This window comes from Adiantum capillus-veneris, chromosome 23 (assembly GCF_014529385.1).
Source record: "Adiantum capillus-veneris isolate H3 chromosome 23, ASM1452938v2, whole genome shotgun sequence".
Classification (NCBI taxonomy): Eukaryota; Viridiplantae; Streptophyta; class Polypodiopsida; order Polypodiales; family Pteridaceae; genus Adiantum; species Adiantum capillus-veneris.
Window position 1 is genome coordinate 148,414,439 of NC_140953.1, and position 18,188 is coordinate 148,432,626.

Here is an 18,188-nt window from a genome sequence, read left to right on the forward strand (position 1 = left end):
GATCCAACATTGAGATTGTAAGAGAGCATAGAGGAGCTCAGCAAGCCACAAAAGAACGCTAAGCCTGTACCCTTAAACAAGGTCGGAGAGTATTGCGAAGGTGAAGAGGGGAATACAACCTTACCAGTTGAATTCCAAGGAGTGAAGACGATGGCAATACTAGACAGCGGAGCAGGGGTAGCCATTGCTACAAAAGAAATCTGGAAAAAATGGGGGAAACCAGCAATAAGGAAGACTAGGTTGAAACTCCAATTAGCAGATGGACACATGGAGAAACCTATGGGGTTATTAGAGGAAGTTGTAGTGACTTCTTGCGGCATTGAATACGAACATACTTTTGCTATTGTCGATTTTGCCAAGGAGAATAACTATGATATCATATTGGGAAGACCATTCATGAGACAGTTGAAAATGGTCCAAGATTGGGGCTACGATCACATATACTTGAGAAATATGGAAACCACTACACGTGTGAACCTGAAAGACCATAGCTACAAAGATGTAAACCGAACACCGGTAGAGGAGTTTGATTCAGCTACTTTGGCGGGATCCGAATTTCCAGCTTGGTTAGGTAAACCCAAGGAGTTATGGATGTGTGGAGCTTTGAAATGTGGAAGTGTGAAACGAGAAGAGTGTGTTTTAGAAAGGGCTATCGAAGACGAAACTTATGTAGGAGAACCCTTTCCAGAGGACACGTTTGAACCATTAGAATGGACACACATTCTAGCAACCCTAGATGTTTGTGCAATTCCGGATGGTCCCACAACGAAATTTTGCGACAAGGACGGGTACGACGTGGTTCCATATTTCATGTTGAGAACTGTACTCGAAAAAGAAACTGAAAAGAACAATACACTGCAAAAGGAAGATGAAGAAGAGGTGTTTCACGACATTCCCAATCATCCAGAGTGGGGAAATGAGGCAGACAACGAGTCAACGGACAATTCAAGTGGAAACGAAGAAACTATAATGGATGTCCGATTTTATGATTTTCCGAACCAAACTAAACAACGCCAGAAACACTATAGAGCAAAGAAAAAAACAAAAGGGGTTAGAACCAATCCGATGCCTAGAATAAGAGGAAAAAATCAATTCCTAATGCTAGTAAAGGCTGAAGATTGTGTTAAGGATAAGATTTCTGGAAGAATGAGAGGCAGTGATCAAAAGAGCTTACGAAAAGACAAAAGAGGCTCAAGAAATCAAGTTCAAAAGAATGGAACGAAAACTGAAACAGAAAAATCAGAAAAGAACAATCGCAACAGAGAATACACGGAGTCCAAGTTAGAACGTAGAAACAAGTACAGAGAGCTCAAGAAAACTCTGAAGGAAGTTTGGACGACAGAAATTGAGAGTGGAGAGGACGAAAACGTCAAAATCAAGGAAAACATGGATGTTCCCTCTCACTATAGGAAATTCACAATAGAGGATAGGAAGGTGATATTAACCCCACCTATTCGAGAGAGGAAGGAGAACGAATCTTATGACGGACCGGAGGATGCAAAAAAAGTTAATTTAGCAGCTCCAGGTGAGCCACCTAGACCGGTCTACATAGCCACAGATTTGTCTCCAAGCGAGGAAGAGAGACTTTTGAGTCTTCTCAGAGAGTACAGGGATGTGTTTGCATGGTCTTATAAGGACTTAAAGGGAGTTGACCCATCGATATGCCAACACTCAATCCCATTGAAACAAGACGCAAAGCCTAGCAGACAGAGACCATACACATATAATGATACTTTTGCTAAGCGAATCAAGGAGGAGATAGATAAGCTAATGGAAGCTGAATTCATATACGAAATTGAACACACTGATTGGGTATCTCCGATTGTAGTAGTACCTAAGAAGAACGGAAAACTCCGAGTGTGTGTCAACTTAAAAAAAGTGAATGCTGCAACAATCAGGGACAATTATCCCCTGCCGATAACTGATCATGTTCTAGAGCGTGTATCAGGGAAAATAGCATACTCCTTTCTTGATGGTTTTTCAGGATATAACCAGCTAGCCATAGCACCAGAAGATCAACATAAAACAGCTTTTGCAACGGAGTGGGAAATTTATGCTTATCGAGTTATGCCTTTTGGTCTAACCAATGCTCCCGCAACCTTCCAGAGGCTGATGACGCATGCTTTCAAAGCATACTTAAGGCTGTTTCTAGAAATCTACATGGATGACTTATGTGTACATTCTCTACTGAGAGATGAGCATCTAGAACACCTAAGAAAAGTATTTGAGAAATGTAGGACATATCGCATTTGTCTCAATCCTGAGAAATGTGTGTTTATGGTCCGACAGGGCAGAATTCTGGGACATATTGTCTCACAAAACGGAATATCCACGGATTTAGAGAAGATAAAAGTTATAGTGGATATGCCTAGACCAACCAATGCGAAACAAGTACAGAGCTTTATGGGACATTGCGGATATTATAGACGATTCATTTACATGTACGCTATAATAGGCCAACCACTTTACAGGCTAATAGTGAACTTTGAATGGACAGAGGAGTGTGAGGAATCATTCAAGAAATTGAAAGAGGCACTCATTACTGCTCCAGTCTTGAAATCACCAGATTGGGAGAAGATATTCCATGTGCATATAGATGCTTCGGCATATGCAATAGGATGTATTCTGGCTCAGCCAGAAGAAGGAAAAATGGATTTTCCTATCTGTTACGCCAGTCGACAGCTCAACAATGCCGAGAAGAATTACACCACAACAGAGCGAGAAGGATTAGGATGATCTATGCTGTGAAGAAATTTCGGCATTATCTTCTAGCCAACAAGTTTGTGTTTTTTACGGATCACCAAGCCTTGCTCTACCTAGTGAATAAACCATGCAATACCGGGAGAATAGTGAGATGGTTCATTATCTTACTGGAATTCGACTTCACGGTAGTAGTAAAGAAAGGAAAAACACATCTTAGAGCTGATCATCTTTCACGATTGACGAATGGAGAAGACCCTATAGGAGTAGATGACGACATGCCAGACGCGTACTTGTTCAACATAGAAATGATACTGAGGTGGTCTCAAAATGTCGTTAACCTATTAACCTATGGAGGAGAGTTCGATAGAAGAGAATACAACCTGAAACATATTGCTATTCAGCAATCCAAGAATCTTCAATTGGTTGTAGGAAGGTTGTATCAATCGGGAAATGATCATGTTTTACGACTATGCATCAATCCTGGGGAATATAGTATATATCTGCGCGAAGCACATGTTTAGGAATGTGCATTTCATTGTCCAAGAAGGAACACATACAGGAATTTGTTACAATTGGGAGTCTATTGGCCAAGAATGAAAGAAAGCGTACATGAATATGTCACTGTATGTATTGTATGTTCATCAAAACCGCTAGCCGAGTATTCGACATTATATCAGATAATGATCGCTCCAGAATGGAGTCAGTATATTGTTGAATATCTCACAAATAGAACTTTCCCAGAAGGAACGTCAAAAGCTCGTCAGAAATCTGTAGAGACAGAAGCTAGAGATTACGCTTTAATAGGAGATCAACTCTATAAGAGAGGTAAAGACAACCAGCTTAGGATTTGCGCATCAGAGTCTGAGTATGTGATAATCCTGGAGCAAGCTCATGGAGGAGTAGGTGGAGGCCATTTCTCAGGTGATAAGACAACAAAACTTGTCTTAGCCGCAGGAATATGGTGGCCAACATTACATATGGACGCTGAGGAATACGTTAAACGGTGTGGTGACTGTCAGCGGACCAAAGTACCACTTAAAAGAGATGATATGCCGCTTAGACCAATGATGGGGGCAAGAGCTTTTGCAAAATGGGGGATTGATTATGTCGGACCCATTTCACCTCCTGCATATAAGACTCATGCACAATACATCATTGTGGCTACAGACTATCTAACAAAGTGGGTCGAAGCAAAGGCAACTCAAAAAGCAGATGCCAGGACCACGGCACAATTTCTATATGAATACGTCTTTGTACGATATGGATTGCCAATAGAAATTGTGAGTGATCGAGGCACACATTTCATAAATGAAGTGATAGAGATCCTTCTAGATGAATTCATGGTAATCCATAGGAAATCAGCCCCGTATCATCCACAAGCAAACGGACAAGCTGAAGCAACAAACAAAACCATATGCACGGTCCTTACAAAGATTGTATCTGAGTCGAGAACTGACTGGGACCAGAAGTTGCATTCAACATTATGGGCATATAGGGTAGCATATAAAACATCAATAGGAACAACCCCATATAACATGGTTTTTGGGCTAAATGCTATCTTACCAATAGAATTATTGATTTCAACCTTAAGGGTGGCTAAGGATCTAGAGTGGACAGGGCACGAGCTCTCTGATAGAATAGATGACCTGGAAAAGCTAGATGAGCTTCGCCTAAAAGCAGTAGCTTCCATCTACGCTCAAAAAAGGCGACAAAAGGAATTTTTTGATAAGCATGTGCGGACTAAAGAGTTTAAAGTTGGGGACTATGTCTTAGTTTACACTCTGAAACAGCATGCTAAGAAGCTTAAAAAGTGAGGGATGGGACCTCTGGTGATTAAAGATCTATCACCAAGTGGAGCCGTCAAGCTTGCTACATTAGACAGAAAAGAAATGCCAAATTGGATTAGTGGATGCAGAGTGAAAAAGTATCTGTTGCTGCTAACACAAGACATGCTTCTCAAAATACATCAAGAAAAGCTGCGTGTCCAGAAAAAGAAAAAGATTGAGGAGGAAGCGCAAGCCGAGGCGAAGGAAAGAATGGAAAAAAGAAGACTACTGCGTCAGAAACAGCGCAATGAAGGAGCAATACGAATAAACGCAGTCAGTATAACAGAAATGGATAATGACAAAGAAGAACCCATCATTGACTGCAAAGTAGGAACCAACCAAATCAAAGCCAGAGCACTATTGGATTCAGGAGCTCAAGCTAACCTACTTTCACTCAGTTTGTATAGACAATTGACAAATGACACTAAACTACAAACTACCAAGCAAGAGTTAAAGAGTTACTCTAAGAATTCAATCAAAACTGTCGGATGCACAGTTTTACATATACAGATTAACCAATATGTGTATCCTCATATGTTTTACGTGGTTGAAGACCAAGCTACACAACATCCATTATTGCTAGGACAACCATGGCAGAAGCAATATAATGCAATGATTGACTGGAGTTCTAATTCAGTGCTTATCAAATACGAAGGTGAAAGTCAATCAGTTAAGTTCACCAAAGGAGAAGAGCCAACTCCAAAGGACGAATCCAAAGACAAAGATAAACAACAACCAGAGAAAAAGAAGAAGCAATGGCAACCAAAAGTTTCTATACAACCGGATTACTCTTCGACGAGGAATTCTCAACAGTGGATAAGGAAGACAAGCAATAATATAACAGCTCAACCTTGGAAAAAAACGGAGTCAAAGTTGATATGGAGACCAAAAAAGGCTGTACCAGAGAACACAAAGGTGGAAAACAGAGTCTTCAATACCAGACAACAGAGTGATTCCAGACAATCAAGGACAGTGAAACAGATCTGGATTCCAAAGAAGTTCATGACGGCACAAAGCTATAGCAAGAAAATTTGGATCCCAAAGATTTGTAAACAGGAACTCCCTTCAATACAATCAACGGAAACTCCTAGGTATTTCAAGGCGAGGAAATCAACACACAGAACAAAGCAGGTTTGGGTTGCAAAGAGTTTGTGGCAAGCACAAGCAAAGCGGAAGCAGATTTGGATTGTGAAAAAAGACAACAAGGTAACGAAGAATCCATCTACTGATTCTACTACCGAAGTGCCAAAACCAACCCAAAACCCGACCACCAATTCTTCAATCAAACAAAGAGCAGCTTTATTGGAAAGACTGTTGTATCATCGCTCTACAATTGCATTGGGAACTTATGACCAAAACAACTACAATGCTTCACCCACAGACACTTCATAGTCGTCCGGGAGGACTCAAACTAGGAGGGGGGGAGGTATACAGGTATACAGGAGCTACAAAGCAGCTACAAGCGGGAAAAACAAAGAAAAACAAAAATTATATTACAAGGGCAGTGTCTTACATGATTTTGCAATTTTTTATGTTTGATTGCGGATATTGATAATATTTATGCCCTTATATACCTTGTTTTGCAACAAGAAGAGATCAAATGATGAATTTGGGTCTCTAGATGTGTAAATATCACTAAATAAGAGTGTTTTTGGAGCTAAAAAGTGGTAATCCAAGTCCAGAAATCACAAAGAAGTGTATGTTCATATACACAGGGTTACCAGCTATTTATCGTGTATGTTTGGAATTTTTTGGCTTCAATTTGCTATTTTTCTTTATTTTTTATGATTTTCTTAATGAAAATAAAAGAAAATTAAAAAAGCAGGTGAAATGAGATCGGAAAAAAGAAAAGAATCGACGGTGATGGTCCTAATGATAAGGGCAACCCATGGTAAAAATTGGGTACAATTCTGAAAAAGTTGCGGAAAGCCCGAAATGACAGAATTTTAGCAAAGTGGATAGATTTCTCAGAAACAGGTCAAACGGAGTCCAAATTGAGAAATTTCAAATCCTAAAGTGCATTTCACGACGAGATAGAAGCACATGTCAAATTTGGTAACAAGCGATCCGGGAAGTCCGAAGTTAAGTATTTTTCACTTCACTTTCAAGCTCATTTCCACTATTACCTTCTTGGAGAGAGCAAAGAGCACACAGGAGCATCCAACCTTCTACCGCCTTCTACGACTGCTACGAGAGCTCAGAGGACACCAGACATGAGAGGTAGACTCGTTGCCATAAGCTTTTGATGCTTATCGTTAACTTTTGTCGCGAAAACTGACCAAAACCAAGAAACAAGAGCAGACGGGGCATGGGGAGAAACGCTAGGTAGGGGCACAACCGCCTAACCAAACCTTGCAAGAACTTAGAGGTGGGTTACCCTAGTATAGGAGATGAGTTTCTAGCACTCAAAGCTCGAGGAAGAACGACTGGAAAAACCCTAGGTCAACAGAGCCTGCAAGAGGCAAACAGAAAAAAATTGTCAGAACGACACAAAACTTCTCAGGAAGCTTAACAACATCGAGGGCAATGCAACCATGGAGTATCTCCGAGTTTGGATCACTAAAAGTAGGTCGGAACAACCGATTCGGCGGCGGACACACAAAGCGTCATTTTGGCATAACGGCTAAAATTGACGACCAAATGACATGAAACTTCACAAGCAGCTTCAAATATACATGGATGACTTATGTTTGTAAGCAAAACCCAAAAGAAAGCTGATTCACTTACCGATGGTGAAAAAGACGCTTTCGGGCAACCAAATGGAGAAAGATGGAGAACGTGGAGCCAAAGTCAAGCTCAACCAAATAGGTGGCTTCACAACATATCCAATGAGCTGGAAATGCAACTCTCGAGAAGAAAAGTTGAACAAATTCAACTCCAAGGCAAAAAGACGACTTCGGAGACTGAAATGCCTATAAGGGGGCTTTTTAGCTAAACTGATGACTTTTTAAGTTGAAAACTAGTTAGCAGGGCTTAGGGCACTAGCACAAAGCATTCTTTTCACAAAAAGACCAACATTTCAAGAAAAGACATCATACGCGTATGATGTCTCACAGCATGATTTTCACATCCATTTCAACATTTGAGTGCATAGCCTCATTCCACATGTTAATCACATCCTATGAACCAAGTATCATGAGAATTGGAGTTAGAAAACCCAAGGAAAACCAAAAAGACGCAAAGTAGGCCATAAAATTGATTTTTGGTCCTAATTTTGTCAAAATAACTCCAAACTCATTGAAACTTTGTAGGATTGTTGATTAACACATCTACAAGCTATCTGGAACCAAAAAGCACCATTTTGACACAAAAGACATCATACGCGTATGATGTCTATTTGCACTTACAGAGCCAAAAATGCTCATTTGTCATCATACATCCATTATATATATCTAATACATGCTACATATGAAGTTTGGAACCATTTGGTCAAGTGGATCACCCCATTAGCCCAATTAAGAGAAAATCCTTCATACAAAGCCAAATTTTGTCCCAAATCCAACATATTCAAGTCCAAACCAAGATTTAAGTATAAACAGTCCTTCACTAGCACATGGAGAGTCCACAGAACCAATCCCATGCAAAATTGATGAAAAAGACATCATACGTGTATGATGTCTCACTATGTGATTTTGGCACTTCAGGGCTTCAACCACCAAACAAAAGTGTTCTACATGCCAATTGAAAGTAATCCACCAAGTTTTACCCAATTTGGATCATAAAATCCATTTCCCTTTCAAAATTTTGCCAAGAGCCTGAACTGGACTAAACTGGCCAAAACTTGACCAAATGGGATCCAAACTCAAATCCAGGCATATGATACTCATGTGTACACTATCAGTTACAAGCACAACCAATATGAAGTCATTCTGACACAAAAGACATCATACGCGTATGATGTCTCAAGCATGTTTTTGAGCCCAGTTTGCATATTTTTTCACCTACATTGCATCCTTAGGCCCTGAATAGCTCATGTTTCAATTTTCAAGTCATTTGAATAGTTAAAAGCTTCATTTCGGCTTTCAGTACTAAAAAGACGCTAACTTCTGAAATTGGAGCTACAGGATCCATGGATTCCGCTAAGTCATCGGCAACTAAGAGAAAAAGACCAACCATCAAGGATGCTCTTGCAGAAGCAGAACCTTTTGATATTCCCACAGAAACCCTCAAGCCAACCAAGACTTGGGTGGAGGAAGCAGTACTAGAAAAAGAAGAAATAAAGATCTACCAGGGGACTTTCAGAGATCCTCAAGGGCAATGGGTCTATGTACCTATGATCCCACGAGAATTAGTGGATTATAGCAGATCAGAGAACATCAGCAGATACCTGGAAAAGGCTGACTTACACAGGTTCTTCACCTCGAGACCATCAGGTGTAGACACAAGAAGAGTGTATGAGTTGGCAACATCCATTCAGAAGGATGGAAAAGCCACATTGACAGCCATGGATGGAGAAACAGTTGAAGTACAGATCACTCCACAGCTCATTGCAGATGCATTGAAGCTGCACAACAAAGGGAGTTCTGTCAGAGAAAGAAGGGAGGCCATAGAGGTCTATGGATCAAAGAAACAAAATACAACCTACGGAGATATGGCAGATCAACGAGCGGCAACCCTTTGCCGATTATACAACCAGTTTTTCCATGTGTGCAGTAAAAGACCGCAGAAGTATACTACACCACCCCATGCCATTGCGACAACCATCACATGGGCACTGAAGAGCAACATGCCAAAAGAGGTGAATTATGCTCAATACATCCACGAGCAAGTAATTGCCATGCACAACGAGAAGCCAAAGTATATAGGAGGAGCTGAAGTTCTGACAAGAATAGCTTATGAAGCTATTGGAGCCAGAGATCAATGGCCAAAGGTTCCCTCCCAGAATGAGTGGCTTAGAGAAGCCGATGAAGAGGAAGAACAGCCTGAAGTATCCAAGAGGGCGTCCACAAGAGCACGCCGAAAACTAGAAATAGTTTCAGAACCTGAAGAGGCTGTGGACGAGCCGCTCAAGAAGAAAGCGAAGAAGAAGGCTGATCCCAAGAAAACCAAAAGTCAAAAAGCCGCAAGAATGGAAAGGCTGGTGGAGCAGTTCACAGCGGAAAGAGCTCTAAAGGGGGACTTTGAAGAAATGTGGGTGCCAGACCCCACTAAAGTTGGAACCAGCTCAGCCAGACCACATGTTGATCAATATGATCAATATATTAGAGCTTATGAGGAGTCGGAGGCCATACTGGAGCAGCAACCTGTCGAGCCTTATACTGAAGAGGAAGTACAGCTTTTAAAAACTGAGCTGAAAAAGGACGACAAGGAGAAGAAGGAAGTAGAAGAGTCTACTGAACTTCAAGAGAAAGACGGGCAAACAAACAAAGGGAAAGCCAAGATGACTGAGGACAATCAGCCCTCCTTTACTGAGGTACCAAGCCCGAAGAAGACGGAAATTATTGTGGAGGAGACCACAATAGAAATAGAAACAGAAGTTAGGGAAAAGCCGGAGGCCGGGACCAAGGGAAAAGAGATAGATCCAGTTCAGCAAAAGAAAGATGATTATGAGGATCTGGTAGCGATCGGATACAGTGAAGAAGAGGCCCTGGAGGCAGTTTATGGGATATCCCTACGAAAACAAGATGATCGGAAAGGGACGAAGGAAAAGACAAAAGGTACAATGGAGAGTGAAGAGAAAATGGACGAACAGAACATACTAGAAGAGCCGAAGCCATTGGAGGTGGTGGCAGAAAGAGCTGTCAAGTTGACAGATGAAGATGAAAAAGACATGCACATGGTGTATGAACTGCTCAGCAAGATTAAAGAAAGATCCAGAGCAAAGGAAGTAGCAATTGAGACAGCAAAACAAAAGGAAGCAGAGTTGCAGAAGAAGTTAGAGAATGCTATGACTGAATCTGAAAGTCATAAAGTATCACTCTACGACGCAGAAAACGAGAGAGACGGCTTGATACTCCAACTAGCCAAAGCTTCAAGAGAGGTAACAAGTTCGCAGGAAGCAAAGGAGCGAATAGAAGATGAGCTGGAGGCAGCCAAGGATGAGCTCATTGAGCTAAGGGAAAGAGTCGAACTTCAAGAAAGGACAATCACGAGACTCAGGACCAACCCTAGAGCTAGCAGAGCACGAACAGAACAAGAGGGAGCCCTCGTACCAGCTCTGGAAGATCAGGTCAGAAGTTTGCAAAGAGAGCTAAGGTTAGAGCAAGTGCAGAGATTGCACATGGCGGAGGGATCATTGGCTGCAGAGGAGAGGCTCACATTAGAAAACCAAACACTAAGGACAGAAAATGAGGCCCTCCGCAAACAACTCCAAGACCTCCAAGAGCAACAAAGAAGAGAAACAGAGACACCACAAGAAGAGGAGCAGCCATAGAGCTACCAGAAACTGGAGAGGCAACCACAATTGAAGATCCAGCCCCAGTTCAAGAAGTGGCCTCAACTTCAGGAATCTCTGAAGAAGAAGAACAAAGGCTCCAGGACCAAATAGAAAAGTCAACAGAGGAAAGTGCCAAGGCGGAAATGGAATGGGAAAGGAGACTCCTCATCTCCATTAGACTTCAAGGTTTAGACACAAAAGTGCTCCATGAAGAGTGGATGCAACCCAGCCTGCCTTTCCCTCTGATGAAATTTGAAGTGATAAAGACGAAAAAGAGAATAGAGGAGGAGCAGTATGTCGCTCTTTACGAAGGCGACATCACAAAGGATGAACAATCAAAGAAGATTGTAGATTCTCAACCTAGATGGAGGAAAGGTTGGCTGAACAAATACCCAGCCTACCTCATCTACTTGGTAGAGGCTCCAAAGGAGATTCGGGAGGATGCAACCTTCTGCCCAGTGCCAAGAGTCAGAAGCTGGAAAGAGCATGGCAGGATTGCAGAAAAGAAGCCAAATTGGCTTAATTACCCAAGGATGCCAGGACCAAAGGCAGGAGAGAGAATAGGTAAAGCCTACATGGTGAAAACCCTAACGGGCACCATCAAACTCTTTACTGGCTCTCCTGACCTTTCGTGTCAGATGCTAAAGAAAATCTGCAGGACTCTCTTAGCATGCATTGAAGTGTTCGCGCCAGATAAAGCCACTACCTCGAGTCTACTATCGACGGCCGACACAGTGACGGATATGATGTATGACCTTTCATTGCAGCCATCACCAAAGGTGTTACATCTCTTATACCAAAGAATTATGTTTTTGCCTAGCTTCCACATGCAAACATTCGAAGAAGCTTTCTACACCGGCTTTTTCACTCACGAAAGCAAAATATTCGGCCCAACCTTGACCATCGGCAACCTACGCTACGAATCACATTTGCAGATGCTCAAGACGACATGACTCTATTGATCAAACCTACAAGTCATGTCAGGGACGACATGAACGCGGAGGGGGGGAGTGTTGAGCCAGCAGAGGATCACACCCACATTTTTGCTCACACCCATCATTTTGTAACCATTGATTGTAATAAATGTCTTTCCGACATTAATTTTGATTTGAGCCATTCATTAAGTAATGGGACTCAATTGAGTTTCCAGCTTGTAATCCCGAAGTAATTTCACCTCTTGATGTAAATAGCTAGAGATGTTCTGATCTCCAAGGCTGAGGTATATAAGCCAAAGTTTTGTAACCTAAGAGGGACTCAATTATTAATCAAAGTGAGTTTTTGAGCGCCGTGACTGTGTCTGAGAGAGAGAGAGAGAGAGAGAGAGAGAGAGAGAGAGAGAGAGAGAGAGAGAGAGAGAGAGAGAGAGAGTCTTATCTTCTTGCTACGCGAGCTACGGGGCCGCCATTGGAGAAGCGACACCGCCATTGTGTTAGCAACGGTGAGAGCTACGCACAGATACCAAGAGTGCGCACTATCGGCTTCTACGTGTGGTAAGTTCCTACGAGCGTCAGTGTGAGTTTTCTTCCAACTCGTGTGTCGGAATAGAGCATGCAGCATATCTATAGAACCACAACGAGTAGAGATACACATTAGTACCATCGGGGTCAAGTTTCGATCGCCTGTAATTTTTGGCCTGTCTTCATACGCGTTTACCGCACGGAGTGGTTATAGGTTGATTTTGCAGTTCAAGTCTTTAGGGTGTTGTTCTTACCTAGTGTATAGACTTCCCCTTGAGTTTGAGATCGATTCGATGATTCTAGATCCTGTTTCGTATAGCATTCGTTCGTAGCATGGATTTCAGTCACTTGCGTATTCTAGAACTTAGATTTGATTTCCTTAGTAGTGATTGTCATTAGAGGTCGAGTAGGTGATTTGACACCCACCTAGTTGTTTCCATGCGCCTGCGGGTCAAGCTCCGTCCTCGTCTGACAAATTCTATTGTTGGTTGAGTTCTCGCTATTTAGCTTCCGCTAGCGGCGTAACCGCCTTAACAGTTGCCATAACTTTTATGAGGTTGTGCCTCCACCAAACCTCATCACAAAGGTAGCACGTAGTAAGTTCCATGCATCCTTGGTAGCTTGGGTCAAAGAATTGTACCAAGACTTGGTCTCTACTTTCATTAGTAGAGGAAAGATTCATAGCCGTGAGGCGTCGTCATCCTTGTTGGAAACCACACAAGTGATGTCAAAGTTATCCAAAAATCGGTGGTGAGATGTCTTCTCCCTTCTTTCCACTGAATGTAGGAAAAGAAACACTTGCCATGGTAGTAAATCAATGAGCAGACAATTACAAACTTTTTTCTTTTTTGGAATGACTTAGTGATTCATAAAGGATTATACATGGGTGGAAAACTTGAGCAGGAGCTAGAAGAGTGCAAGGCTAGAATAGAATAAACATGCTTACATCAAAAGAGTGGTAGTAATCAAGAACAGGAAAGATGATGGGATGTGGCATCAAGCATCTCTACTTCAAATAGGAAAAATCTTTTTCTGGTACCATATTTTCCTATCATTATACACGTTTACATGCATGTGTTGCAAGAAACAAAAAGGAGAGACTCTTGGCCTATTGTTATTATCCATGTTGGGTGTAGGGCAAGGCTTCAAAGACTAGAGTTGCATACCTTAAGTGTTGATGAGGTGACACCTTCACCACATGCCTCTACCTCTTGTTGAAGTCCACATAATCCTCCATATTGGGTTCAAAATAGACTAGACAAGAAGAGTCTTCCTCAACTGGCTTTCCATTTTGCATGCGACAGCGGCAACGCTTGGGTGATCGTACTTTACTTGAACTCTCTAGGCCCAGAGATAGTGTAGGCCCACTTGCTTCCACCAAATGCTTTAGGCTTTGTGGCTTGGACTTTGTGGTTGATGTGGTTGACGACTCTTCTCTGACCGTACGAGAGAAAACACTTGGTGCTACACAAAATTTGACTGATGTGAGAGTGTTGATGCAGTTCTCAAAAGAAAAACTTGTCGTTCTTTCTTCACCTCTTTTGTCGACACTCATTGACAGAATGCTTTGGTTGACAACAATGATGACATTTTGTAGCCCTCCTTTGATGCTTTTGATCTAAGATTATCACGAGCAATGCAATATCGGGAGCTTACCTCTTGGATATTGACGATGCTACAACCTGGTAGTAGCACTTTGATGAAGGCCTTGACTGCTTCTACAGTCTCCTCTTCTTCAATCTTCCAATTCAGATAATAAATTCAAAAGAAAAAAGACAGAGCCCTCCATGAGCTTCGGCATGAAGTGAACGTTGCCACCTTGAAGAGCCATGGATTGCCACCTCTGTCATGAGTTTTGCTTCTTATACCTGTGTCATGCACTTTGCTTCTTTTCCTCTTTCATGAACTTTGTAGTAAAAAACATGGGCTGTTTTTGGTGCCTGCAAGCACCCTCCATGAGATGTCACATGGATTGAGAATCGCCTCAAGGTGAATGAATTGTTGCCTCTATGTCATGAAGCTTCACTTATTTTCCTCTGTCATGAACTTTGTAGCCAAAAACCTTGGCTATTGTTAATCCAAGCCTCCTAGAAACCATTTGCAAAGGTCTCTAGTGCATGAGGTGGATCAAGATTAAGCTCAAGAGATTCTTAAGACAAAGACACTTGCAATACTCTTTCTAGTTGAGCATGTAGTTTGGAGCTCGTGAGGCTCCAACTTGAGTTTGAGCCTCATGACCTAGGGACTCAATTTTCAAGCCTCCTAAGCTAGTGATTTTAGCAAAATTCTTTCTAGCTAGAAACCATTTATCTCTAGCGCATGAGGCTGCTCAAGCTTAAGCTCAAGAGCTTCTTGAGACAAAGACACTTGCAATACACTTTCTACTTGAGGTTTTGGTCTATAGCTTCTAAGGGTCGAACTTAAGTTCGAGCTTCATGACTACAAAGTTTTCAAGCCTCATGAGCACTTAACTATGAATCGTTCTAGTTGAGCATTGAGTCTCTAGCTCTTAAGTTTGAGCCTCATGACTTGGACACTCAATTTTTAATGCTCATGAGAACTCTAGTAGAGCTCTTTCTACCTAAAAACTATCTAGAAGAGTTTGTATCCTAAGAGGTTTGAACTGAGTCTCTATCTCATGTGGTTTGAGATTAAGCTCAAGAGATTCTTGAGACAAAGACACTTGCAATACTCTTTCTAGTTGAGAATTCAGTCTATAGGTCATGAGGCTTGAACTTAATTTCGAGCCTCATGACCTAGATGGATAGTTTTCAAGCCTCATGAGCACTCTAGTATGACTCCTCTAGTTGAGCATTTAGTCGCTATCTCTGGGGCTCAAGCTTAGGTTCCAGCCTCATGACTTTCACACTCAGTTTCAATCTTCCTAAGCACTCTAGTAGAGATCTTTCTACCTAGAAACTATCTGGAAGATTTTGTATCTCAGAGGCTTGGATTGAGTCTTTACCTGGTTCTTGAGACAAACACATTTGCAATACTCTTTCTAGTTGAGCACTCAATCTATAGCTCTTGAGGCTCGAACTTAATTTGGAGCCTCATGACCGCCACACTTAGTTTTCAAGCCTCATGAGCACTTGACTATGACTCGTTCTAGTTGAGCATTGAGTCTCTAGCTCTTAAGTTCAAGCCTCATCACTTGGACACTCAATTTTAAATTCTCATGAGCACTCCAGTAGAGCTCTTTCTACATAGAAACTATTTGAAAGAGTTCGTATGTAACATTTAATGGCCTAAAATCTTATGTGTAGCGGAAATTAGCATGAATATAGTGGGCATTTCATTAGAATAGATTCCTAATGAGAATTACAAGAGTGCTTGGGTGGAGAGAGAGCAACAAAAAGCATAACACCTAGTTAGATAGCATCGACAATACTTTCAAAAGAGAGAGAGCAATTAAGCTATTGACAACAGTTGAGGACCGGATTTGCATGGAGCCGGTCCCCCCTCCAAAAGGCTTTGTATTATGGTTTCTCCCATCAAGAGAGACATTGTACAATACAATTCTTTGTGTTCCTTCAAGACTAGCTAGTGCAATGAAGATGGAAGCTTCATACACCAAGCAAAACACTTAATCAAACACAACTTGAATTATCCCCGTTCTCAGACCCAAGACCTCACACACCTTCGAAGATGGTGAGAGCTAGCAGGGTATGAGAGTAGATTGAGAGGAAAAAGAAGTATCTTACGAGAAAGATGTACATCTCCTCACATAATCACTCATATTAGCATAGCTTAGCTTAGTAATTAGCTTGGTAGAGAAGATGAGCATGCATTGAAGCTTGGCTCTTGGTTGGATTTGCATCCACATGCCAAGAGAGTGTTGATGTAGGCTTCTATCTCACAAGCTTGGAGTAGGTGATGAGCTCTCCATTAAAGCTTGGGAGGAGATAGAGTATTCTCCCTTCACACATGGTCAAGTGTGAGTGTGTGTGTGTCCATGCCAAGCAAAAATCAGCCCCCCCTCTCTCTTGGGCGAGCCCTAGCTGCTAAATAGGTCTGGCTTTTGCCTCATTGGACCTCCCCAGGTCAAGCCAATAGGAATTAAGCAGCATAAGTGATAGCCTTCTGACATGTGTCCCCCTTTCCCCTTTTGTGAGAGCTTTAGGTAATTAAATAATTAAACTAAACTCTCATTGGACCCCTTTGCCTCCTGGCCAATAGGAATCAGGCAAGCCATGGGGCTCCTGAATGCTCATTGGACCCCTTGGGAGACTGCCCAATAGTCTTCTAGGAGACTTAATTCTCATTGGTTTCTTTTATTAAATGTTTTTAAATTAATTAAACTAGATTTACTCTAGCTTAATTCTCATTGGTCCACTTCAAGGGTCTTCCAATAGGAATTGGGCACACCTTGTGGGCATCTGGCCTAGGGAGCTGACATGTGTCCCTCGTTCCCTTTGTGTAAAGGGAGCCTGTGTGTGTGTGTGTGGCTTTCTCTCTCATCTCCTACCTTTGGGGCTCGCCCCCTCCCATGTAGGGATGTGAAAAGACTTTTAGGGCACACTCTAAGCATCCAATTTTCCCTAGGGTTGACCTTTGGACACAACCTTTGAATTTTGGAACCTTAGCATTTTGGAAGTCTTAATGGGCTGAACCTTAGGGTCTTTTTGGCCCATTGTTTCACATGGCTCTTTTGCAGATGGCCCCCCCTTTGGATCCCTATTTTCCCTCCTTTGGATCCCTACTGTGGCCGGTCTGCTAGCTTAACCAATATTCTAGCTTTTTCTCCCTTGGCACTTCCCCACATTAAATGATCAGTTTAATATGAGAAATTCATTTAGGAGAATTAGATATTGATTATTATGACATTACCTCTCTCTTGAAATCATAGTCGTCCTCGACTATGGTGTAGAGAAGATAAAGCATATGCATGAGTCCTTTTCTTAGCGGGTAGAGGATCCCTATGTTACCCTACGACATCATTCCATAATGGATGACTAGTCCATTTGGCGCTTGAGAGCTTGAGGCTGCCGCAAGCATGTCTGCACATTAGTCCTATCAGTCTTCCATAGTAGAGTGACAAGCTCTACTTGGTGTTTGGGAGACGTCGTCTCCGCAAACTTGATCTAAGCATGCATACTACTTCATTTTTGTGCACAAATAAAGAAAAAGAGAGTCTTATAAGACAAAAATTTTTGTTCATTTTTAACATTTTGTACATTTGCTTACTCTTGGGAAGCATTGTAAGCATTGACAAGGTTTAGGTTATCCTTTAATTGTATGCCTTGCATCCATCTAGCATCTTCAAAAGGATAATTCTTAAACTTAATAAGATATCGTCGGATAGTCTTACCGCCTCTTAATACCTTGTCTTCATGTCGGAGAATGGACTCGGGCTGCAGCACCTCCTCGTGGTCCTCGATCTCCGGTGGGTCTTCAATAGTTGGTTCTTGAGGTGGCTCTCCTTTATAAGGCTTTAAGAGGCTCACATGAAAAGCATTGTGTATGAGCCAATGATTGGGCAACTTAAGTTGATAGGCCATCTCATTGATTGGCCTAAGAATCTGGAAGGGACCATAGTACCTTTTTGCTAGTTTAGCATAGTACTTTTGGTGGCCCGTAGGATTCTTGCCCGTCGTGTGCCTTAATCAAGCCTTGGGAAACTTTAACAAGACCCAATCGTTTTCTTTAAAGGCTTGGGCTCTTCTGTGCTTGTCAGCAGCAGCCTTTTGCCTTTGCTGTGAGATAGAGATAGCATCCTTAATCTTTTGGAAAGATTCTTGTAGGTCTCGGCTATACTCATCTGCAGCGAAGATCTTCCCATGTACCTTAAGTAGCAAGGGACTTTTTGATCTTCCCTCAATTACC